This window comes from Carassius auratus, unplaced genomic scaffold (genome assembly GCF_003368295.1).
Source record: "Carassius auratus strain Wakin unplaced genomic scaffold, ASM336829v1 scaf_tig00214494, whole genome shotgun sequence".
NCBI lineage: Eukaryota > Metazoa > Chordata > Actinopteri > Cypriniformes > Cyprinidae > Carassius > Carassius auratus.
In genome coordinates this window covers 44,206-54,533 of record NW_020527679.1, presented here as the reverse complement: position 1 = coordinate 54,533, position 10,328 = coordinate 44,206, and the positions used below count along the sequence as shown (strand labels likewise).

Sequence of the window (10,328 nt, the reverse complement as noted above, 5' to 3'; positions counted from 1 at the left end):
TTCCTTTCTTGCTGTGGCAAGACATCAAATTTTGTCATGGCGCCATGGAAACGGCCTTTAACAAAAACTCAAGATCTCCAAAAGTTAACATTGCCACAGGCCTTTAGATTAGACTGACCACAAAATATATGTTAATCTCAAAAAAATTATAGGAGTAGTTTGTTGCAGCGTAAAACATGTCACTTCCTGTTGCCAATAGGTGGCGCTATGACTATAACTGAATGTGGCATGTAGATCTGTTAAGGCAGAAGTTTTATCTAACATGTGAAGTTTGGGGCAGATTGGACATTGTATGTCTGAGTTACAAGCAACTTCCCTTTTTCATGGCGAAAACATCGAAATTTGTCAGGCCACCATGGACACGCCCTTTAACGGAAATCTAAAGATCTTCGCAATTTAACATCGCAAAGGGCTTAAGATTACACTGACCAGGTTTGGTGTTGATCTGAAATAAATCTCTAGGAGGAGTTCGTTAAAGTACAACCCCTGAAAATGGCAAAAACAATGCCAATATTGCAGAGAAAATTCTAAATAACCGACTTCCTGTGGGGATTCGGATTCGTACCAAGAGACTTTTTTTTAGGGTATTGGTGTGTACATGTGTATACCGATTTTTGTACATGTACGTGAAACATAGCTCGAGGCGCACTCTGTTGAAAGTGTATAGGTGGCGCTATCGAGCCATTTTGCCACACCTGATGGAATTTTGGCCTTCAGATGTGTTCAGGCCAGGACTCTTATCACACATGTGAAGTTTGGGGAAGATCGGACATTTTATGCCTGAGTTATAACATCTTTTATTCCCATGGCGAGACATCGAACTTCGTGACGGCGCCATGGACACGCCTTTTAACGAAAACTCAAGATCTTCACAACTTAACATCGCACAGGGCTTTAGATTAGACTGACCACAAAAAATACATTGATGTCATAAAATTTCTAGGAGTAGTTCATCGCAGTGTAAAATATGTCACTTCCTGTTGCCAATAGGTGGCGCTATGACTATTAACTGAATATGGCATGTCAATCTGTTCAGGTCAGGAGTCTCATCAAACATGTGAAGTTTGGGGCAGATTGGTCATTGTATGTCTGAGTTATAGCAACTTCCTGTTTCATGGCGAATCATCGAAATTCGCCAGGCCACCACGGACACGCCCATTAACGAAAACTCAAAAGCTTCGCAATTTAACATCGCAAAGGCCTTCAGATTAGGCATACCAAATTTGGTGTTGATCTGAATTAATCTCTAGGAGGAGTTCGTTAAAATACAACGCATGGAAATGACAAAAATGACACAAAATTTGCTCATAATATTAGTAATAACCGACTTCCTGTTGGGTTTCGGATTTTGCTCCAAGAGACTTTTTGTAGGTATTGGAGAGTTACATGTGTATACCGATTTTCATACATGTACATGAAACGTAGCTCGAGGCGCACACCGTTGAACGTGTATAGGTGGCGCTGTTGAGCCATTTTGCCACACCCACTTCTGAAACCCATATCAGACGTAAATTTTCGCCAGTTCTGAGGTGTGTGCAAAGTTTCATGACTTTTCGAGCATGTTTAGGCCCTCAAAAATGCGATTCATTTTGGAGAAGAAGAATAATAATAATAATAATAATAATAATAATAATAATAATAATAATAATAAACGGAGCAATTCCAAGAGGGTCCTCACACCATCGGTGCTCGGGCCCTAATTAAAGCTGCAAGCAGCGATGAACGGGCCCTCGCACCCGGGTTCACCGCCATCGTGTTGCTTTAGTAAAAAGGTGAACGTTGAGAAATATGCATTTAATGTCCTAAATATAAGTGGAATATATCAAAGTATATCCCATATATGTGCCAATCTTACCGTTGCCAGCAGGTGGCGCTATCATTATAATGGAATATTGGCCTTCAGATGTGTTCAGGCCAGGACTCTTATCACACATGTGAAGTTTGGGGAAGATTGAACATTTTATGCTTGAGTTACAACAACTTGTGGCAAGACATCAAATTTTGTCATGGCGCCATGGAAACGCCCTTTAACAAAAACTCAAGATCTCCAAAAGTTAACATTGCACAGGTCTTTAGATTAGACTGACCACAAAATATATGTTAATCTCAAAAAAATTATAGGAGTAGTTTTTTGCAGCGTAAAACATGTCACTTCCTGTTGCCAATAGGTGGCGCTATGACTATAACTGAATGTGGGCATGTAGATCTGTTAAGGGCAGAAGTTTTATCTAACATGTGAAGTTTGGGGCAGATTGGACATTGTATGTCTGAGTTACAGCAACTTCCTTTTTCATGGCGAAACATCGAAATTTGTCACGCCGCCATGGACACGCCCTTTAACGAAATCTAAAGATCTTCGCAATTTAACATCGCAAAGGGCTTAAGATTACACTGACCAGGTTTGGTGTTGATCTGAATAAATCTCTAGGAGGAGTTCGTTAAAGTACAACCCCTGAAAATGGCAAAAACAACGCCAATTTTGCAGAGAAAATTCAAAATAACCGACTTCCTGTTGGAATACGGATTTCGTACCAAGAGACTTTTTTGTAGGTATTGGTGTGTTACATGTGTATACCGTTTTTTGTACATGTACGTGAAACATAGCTCGAGGCTCACTCTGTTGAAAGTGTATAGGTGGCGCTATCGAGCCATTTTGCCACAACTGATGGAATTTTGGCCTTCAGATGTGTTCAGGCCAGGACTCTTATCACACATGTGAAGTTTGGGGAAGATCAGACATTTTATGCCTGAGTTATAACAACTTTTATTCCCATGGCGAGACATCGAACTTCGTGACGGCGCCATGGACACGCCTTTTTACGAAAACTCAAGATCTTCACAATTTAACATCGCACAGGCCTTTAGATTAGACTGACCACAAAAAAAATTTGATGTCATAAAATTTCTAGGAGTAGTTCATCGCAGTGTAAAATATGTCACTTCCTGTTGCCCATAGGTGGCGCTATGACTATAACTGAATATGGGCATGTCAATCTGTTCATGTTAGGAGACTCATCAAACATGTGAAGTATGGGGCATATTGGTCATTGTATGTCTGAGTTATAGCAACTTCCTGTTTCATGGCGAATCATCGAAATTCGCCAGGCCACCACGGACACGCCCATTAACGAAAACTCAAAAGCTTCGCAATTTAACATCGCAAAGGCCTTCAGATTAGGCATACCAAATTTGGTGTTGATCTGAATGAATCTCTAGGAGGAGTTCGTTAAAATACAACGCATGGAAATGACAAAAATGACACAAAATTTGCTCATAATATTAGTAATAACCGACTTCCTGTTGGGTTTTGGATTTTGCTCCAAGAGACTTTTTTGTAGGTATTGGAGAGTTACATGTGTATACCGATTTTCATACATGTACATGAAACGTAGCTCGAGGCGCACACCGTTGAACGTTTATAGGTGGCGCTGTTGAGCCATTTTGCCACACCCACTTCTGAAACCCATATCAGACGTAAATTTTCGCCAGTTCTGAGGTGTGTGCAAAGTTTCATGACTTTTCGAGCATGTTTAGGCCCTCAAAAATGCGATTCATTTTGGAGAAGAAGAATAATAATAATAATAATAATAATAATAATAATAATAATAATAAACGGAGCAATTCCAAGAGGGTCCTCACACCATCGGTGCTCGGGCCCTAATAATAATAATAATAATAAACGGAGCAATTCCAAGAGGGTCCTCACACCATCGGTGCTCGGGCCCTAATAAAAAACAAAGCAGATACAAGAGGGTCCTCGCACCTCGGTGCTCGGGCCCTAATTAACACTATTTGGAGTAAGTGGATCGCTAACACTGAATGTCTGGTGAACGACTGCTGTGAATGCACCAGACACCAGCGCGATCAAACAGCTGAAACAGAAAATACTCAATTTTTGGACACACATAATTCATAATTCAAAAATGCGAAGTGTTAGTAGTGAAAAAAACAAGAATAAAAACAGAGTTAATAATAATTATTGCTAAATGCTGGACCGTTCCCATTTCGCTCTGCGTATGGAGGAACCTGAAGATTTTTTCAAAACCAAGAATGAACCGAAATGGAAATGAAATGAAAACATTTAGCTTTTTATCCGTATATATATATAATATAAACCGCTGTATGAAGTTTAACGTTAATTAGACCGAGGCTGCCGAAATCATGTTCAGTGTAATGTTATGTGGGATTTATAATTTCCCCTTTTCTCCCTCAAGTGACAGGCTTGTAAATTCTGTCATCTGTTCATTATTGGTGTTGATGGTGTTTTTCACATGCATAATTTTTAATGCTAGTTTAATTCTCAAATTGATCTGATACTTTTGTTTCACAAAAAGTAAACAAATTGTTCACTATTTTTTGGGTTTTTAGCAAAGACTGTATAAAAACAGGTCCTGCCACCAGTTGAGTCAATGATTCAGTGAGTTCCTTATAAGGAAATATATTTGTTACCACCTAGTTTAAATGTATTATTTATTGCTTTAAAATGAACACATATATTTATCATCAGGGGAAGAGACAGTCTGGGCAGCAGCAACAAGACAACTATTACAAGTAGAGATGGGTTTCAAGAACTGGTACTAATTTGGTTCCTGACTTGTTCGGTACTGAAAACATTTACACAAGGTACAGGATCAATAGTGCTGCTTCTTGTAACATTGATTCATTACCTTTTAGACACAACCACATATCATCCAAATTAGGGCTGCACGATGTGTCGTTTAAGCATCGATATCGCGATGTACACTCTTAAAAGAAATGGTTCTATTTAGAACCAAAAATGGTTCTATCACCCGCTTCATATATGGAACTCCAAAATGGTTCTATATAGAACCACTTTAATGGGTTCCATAAAAAGAACCCCAAATGGTTCTTTGAATCCAAGTTAGATGGTTCTATATAGAACCATTTAAGGGTTCTTTATTATTAAACAAGTTAAAATTATTATTGAATAAGAAAATATAAACAATCCAGAAAATTTAAAATGTTTCAATTTATTCAACTGTTTATACAAAAAATTTAGTGTCATTTAAAATTACACCTCTGTATACTCTGTGTTAGACAGCAAATTTCACATTTAAGATGTTTAATTACATTTAACCATTTAGTTTGAATTATTTCATTTAAGCATTTTCACTTTAATAAACATACATAAGCTTGTTTACGTACATATACAGTACTTCACTTTTACATATATCTCTGAAATGAGGAAAAACAAATCATTTTTTATATTTAACAGTGCAGATAAAAATCAATACATGAACAGTTAAAACAACTATTAAATAGCTCTACAATTTACACAAGTTGACTATACATTTTCAGTACAGGTATTGGTGTTCTTTTGCCGTGCTGTTGTCTAAGGTTAAGCATATATTTTTAAATAAAAGTCATTGTGTGCTTAATGTCAACCGGGTACTGCACATTGAAGAGAAAATAGACTGCAAATAGGCATTCCACAGCCTGTGTCATGTCAATGTCTGCCTCTCTTATGATGTTCACATTGTCCATTATTATGCTGACACTTTCAGCCTTGAGGGGATCAGGAGAGCCGTTAAACACTATGGTTGGTGTAGCACCTTTGGGTTCCTGTAAAACAAACATTTCACCTTTTGAGTGCTTTTCACCAATTAACAGAAGTCATCAAATAGACTTAAAAATTACCCCATAATTTACTTACCAAAAAAACAACCAATGTATATGACTGTTTCTCCAGTTTAACACAATCTGAGATATATTTAATAATAAAAAGCTTTGTAATGTGTTTGAATGTCAACATTACCACGTCAGTTCCACTTTGATTACTTTGAATCTCATCGGTTCTTTCGTTCTTTTAAATGAATAGTTCATGACACAACACAGATATGACAGCTAAAAACGTGACATGCAAGAACCAGCAAGGCTCATAATTATCGATGTAAAGCTGATGTGCCAACCCACTGGATGTTATTCCCTTATCTATACATAGTCTAATTATAGCAACCTATCTTGGCAAATGTAATCTCACTAACGTACCATTTGTACATACCATTTTGCTTTAGAAGACAAGTATTAAACCCTGGAGTCGTACAGATTTCTTTTATGATTTAAATTGGGGTGCCATTCAATGACATTGCAAAGCAGTGCAAACAGTACAAAGTTTATGACTAAGGAAGAGAGTGAGTAAATTATAGGGTAAATGTAATTTTTTTTTTAATTGTTACAAATTTGGCATAAGGGTGAGTAAACTGACTAATATTTTTATATTTGCATGAACAGTTCCTTTAATTCAAGTCAAGTGCATCAAATATTAATGAAACTACAGAAGACTATACTTACACTATCTACACAGTAGAGGAAGCTGGCGTTTTCTTTAAATAGTGCTGGCAATAAAATGAGTGCAGCATTCCTAACGAGACCTACAAACAGATACAAATGATTGTATATTAGGTACAGAAATCAATTAAAGGGATAGTTTACCCAAAAATGAACATTCTGTCATCATTCACTCACTCTTGTCATTTTAAACCTATATAGCTTTCTTTCTTCAGCATGACACAAAAAAATTATTTTGAAGAATGTTGGTGACCGAACAATGCTGGTACTCATTCACTTCTATTATATAGACACCAAACCAATGGGCACCGTCGTTGTTTGGTTACCATCCTTCTTCAAAATATCTTCTACTGTGTTCTGAAGAAGAAAGCCATAAAGATTTGAAATGACAAGAGGTGAGTAAAGGATGACGATTTTTATTTGGGGGTTAACTGTTCCTTTAATATTTGCATTATTTTAATACATGTTTTCACTTATACAATTTATAGGAGATACAACCTTTACATTGACAATGCAAACAATGCAACTTTACACTGGGCATGGAACAGATAGGTTAGATGGGGAAAGATATATGGTGTAGTTACCTTCTGTGGTTTCCTCTGCTAGTCCAATGAGATTGGCGTAGTTTTTTTGTTTTTTTTTTGACTTCCTTCTTTTGCACTCCTGATGATGTTTGGGGCCATTCCATTCTGAAATGTTTCCATGTTCTTCGCCAAGTCGGTTCAAACCTCATTGTCATTTCATGCAGAATCTTAAATACAAAACAACAGTACATGCTGTCTCAGTCCCAATAACACAGTTTTTAAATCAATTCCAAGCAAAGAATTTTAGTTTTTCTCTAGCAGATCATCTTCAGGAACCTCCTCCTCACTTTCATTGTTCTCTTCAAATAAAGTAGCCTTTTCAAATAGGGGATGATGCAAAACTTGTCTGTGCTTTCGATAGATATGGTTTCTGTAACTTGCAACAGTTTTATATCTTCTAAAACATCCCTCAATGTCACAGGTAAATCTAAAATCTGCTTGGTGGTTATGTTGCACTTGCAGGTGAGTTAGAAACTTTGTGAGTTGAAACTTCACAACATCACAAAATGAACATTTATACATTTTCATCTGTAACGTTACCTCTGAAACTTTATTTTGCATCAATGAGGTTTATAGTTTCAAGCCAGTGGCACGTGTCATCTACTGACCATTTATCAACCATGGTTATCTGGGGATTAAAAAAAAAAAACAAAGCATAAATAACACTTCGTAAACCAACTATGCATTAAACACACCTAACGTAAACACACACGTAACATTTTTGGCTTTAGAATATTTGATTACTAAAATGTAACCTTGTGCTATCATCACTTTAATCCAGCGCATGCGTCACAGTAAACAAAAAAACCGCTGCACTGCACCTGTGTCTTTAAACAGTTTTAATAGCGACAGACCGGCCGGAAGTTTTGAACTGTAGCAGTGTCCACTTTTCTGCTGAGTTTAGCTCCAACCCTGATAAAACACACCTGAACAAGCTAATCAAGATCCTCGTTTGGTCTGGGTTGGAGTTAAAAAAAGGCACGAAAGTATCTTGCGGGCCAAAGTTAAGAACTTCTAACGTTACACCTGTTAACATAGGCCTGGGGAAAATACTCACCGCAAAATGAGTAGGCCTATATGTGAAACTGCGACACACTTTCACATAATCATTCACCTCCGTCTTCCACCCGGCTGACTTTTATTTGAATCGGAGCCGTTTATTTGAACAACGAGCGCTCGCTTCATTGAAATGAACGGTAAAATTCACGCTTCTGACTCGAAGCTCGTCTCCTTATAACACAGCTATCTTACTGTAGTTAACAATTCCATTAACATTAACAAGGAAATAAAGGAAGACTGTATCTTAATTAAATTAAAAACCGGAGCAAAATTAATTTAACAGGGCTAGAACCGATGGCTGACGAAGCCCTTCAGTGCTTCACGCCAGTGTTTTTGAGGTCAAATTTGCTTCTAGTATCAGTGTTTAACACAAGGGCTATTCTAACAAATATAAATATTAACTGTAATACAAAATATTTCGGTAAAATCATTTCAAAAATGTAAAAACTTAACTTACCTTAGTGTATGAACGAGCAGAAATGGCGGACTCCTCAGTTTGAAAAATTAACTGTCACTTGCCTCGACTCCTCTCGCGATTCATCTTCGCCCATCCACCAATAGGAATTCAAGGATGACGCAACGTATATATGCCACCGGGGAGGGGTCTTTTTATGATTATTTGTTTTTTAATGTTCCCTTAGGTAGATTAAAACAATCACAATATGGTAAACAAAATAAAGAAAACTCCTGGTTAGTTTGTTTTTCTTCACAAATTGATTCGTCAAAAAGGTAAACTATAATGTAAAGTAATATAATTTTCATGCTAATGTACAGCTCAAATCATACATTGAGTAGATATTAATCTTTTTGACTACAGCAGTCATTCTCATGGGTCTTGACTCAAAATGCTTTGTGAATGTGTTGAGTAAGGATAATTATAGTGTAATCTTTAGTTTACACTTCAGTCATAAAACATGAATAATAGAACCATTTTAATAAAAAAAAGGGTTCTTTGCATGCAAGGGTTCTAAATAGAACCATTTTTTTGGTAAAAGGTTCTATTGGCCAAGTACGGAACCCAAGGGTTCAATATAGAACCTTGAGGAACCCTTTTTTTTAAGAGTGTACGAATCCACAATAGTCACATCGCAGGATGTGCGATGTAGGCTGTCGTAGTTGATCCGTTATTCATTAACTGTATGGGCCAGCTGCTCCCCGGCCCTTGACGAATGTGATTCGCAGATTAATTGCACAGCTAAACCATCATAGAGTGAAAGTTTATCATTGACAGGACTTAAAACCACATGCAAGTTTAACATGGCAGAGAGAGAGAGAGGGATCGCGCGCGAGAGAGAGAGAGAGGGATCGCGCGCGCGAGAGAGAGAGAGAGAGAGAGAGAGAGAGAGAGAGAGAGAGTGCGCGAGAGAGACAGAGGCCGGTGACACACTGGCTGCATGGCATGAGCGTCGCGTGTCTGAAGCGTCCCAGAAGCGTGGTGGCTTCCTCGCGTTTTCTGTGTCTTTACACACCAGAACCGTGCCTGACGCGACGCTGGGCTGGCGCACTGCTGCTAGAGAGAGAGAGCGCGCGAGAGAGACAGAGAGAGAGTACATTAGAAGTACCATCAATGTTTATAGAAATGTATATGGATTTATTTTGCATGTAATTTTTTTCTTCTCTTATGAATATATATATATGTATTTTTGTTTTGTTTGTTTCTATTCTGATATGTACAATGCTTTGGCAATATGTACCTTTGTATGTGTCACAGGTCGGAGCGGACCACAGGTGTCTTGAGTCATGCCCCTTCCTTGTTTCCACCTCGAGGAGGTCCCAAGAACACCCCAATGACCAGACACACAAGAAAACCAGTAATTAAATATTAAAAGCACTTTATTAAACTAATAAAAAAAAAGGTTATTGTGAAAGGGGGAAGGGAAGCTAAAATCCAATTCTCCGATTTGGGGAATAACAGTCTCGGGTCTCTTAAGCTCCGTCACGGAAGATCTCAGGTGAGCCCTTCACTCATTTTTCCTTTGGGCTATATCAACAATCAGCTTATTCACCAGTGTCCCTTGTTCTGGCTTACAGGGCGACTGTCCAGGGCCCCCCTCCTTTCCTGGACGTGACAAACACAAGTGGTCAGTATTTGAAATTTGAATGCGCGGTGGATACCTGATGCTACTCGCGAAAACTCTGAGTTGGCCCAGCGGATTTGGACTCCCGGACGTCCCGATGAAAGTGGAGCGTACAATGGCTGACGGGATCCGGCTGACACCGTACTGGGAAGCGTACGGGGAAGCTCCACGGTTTCTGTATCCTGAGTGGCGGGTCAAGGTGTGGGTAGATGCTTCAAAGGGCCCCACTAGTTTTGCACAAGAACATACAGGTAGATATAATATATATAAGGTAATATAGACTTCACTTGGGCATACA

At 38.3% G+C, this 10,328-nt stretch overlaps 1 long non-coding RNA gene across 1 annotated transcript; it reads right to left on the bottom strand.

The window, feature by feature from the left end:
- Positions 1-4,975: 4,975 nt before the first annotated feature.
- Positions 4,976-8,529, bottom strand: LOC113092152 (uncharacterized). The gene is made up of 5 exons (XR_003287519.1): positions 8,410-8,529; positions 7,434-7,521; positions 6,894-7,060; positions 6,313-6,392; positions 4,976-5,583 (listed from the first exon to the last, which is right to left on the bottom strand). It is a non-coding gene; the product is annotated as an uncharacterized LOC113092152 (long non-coding RNA).
- Between the last annotated feature and the right edge of the window lie 1,799 nt (positions 8,530-10,328).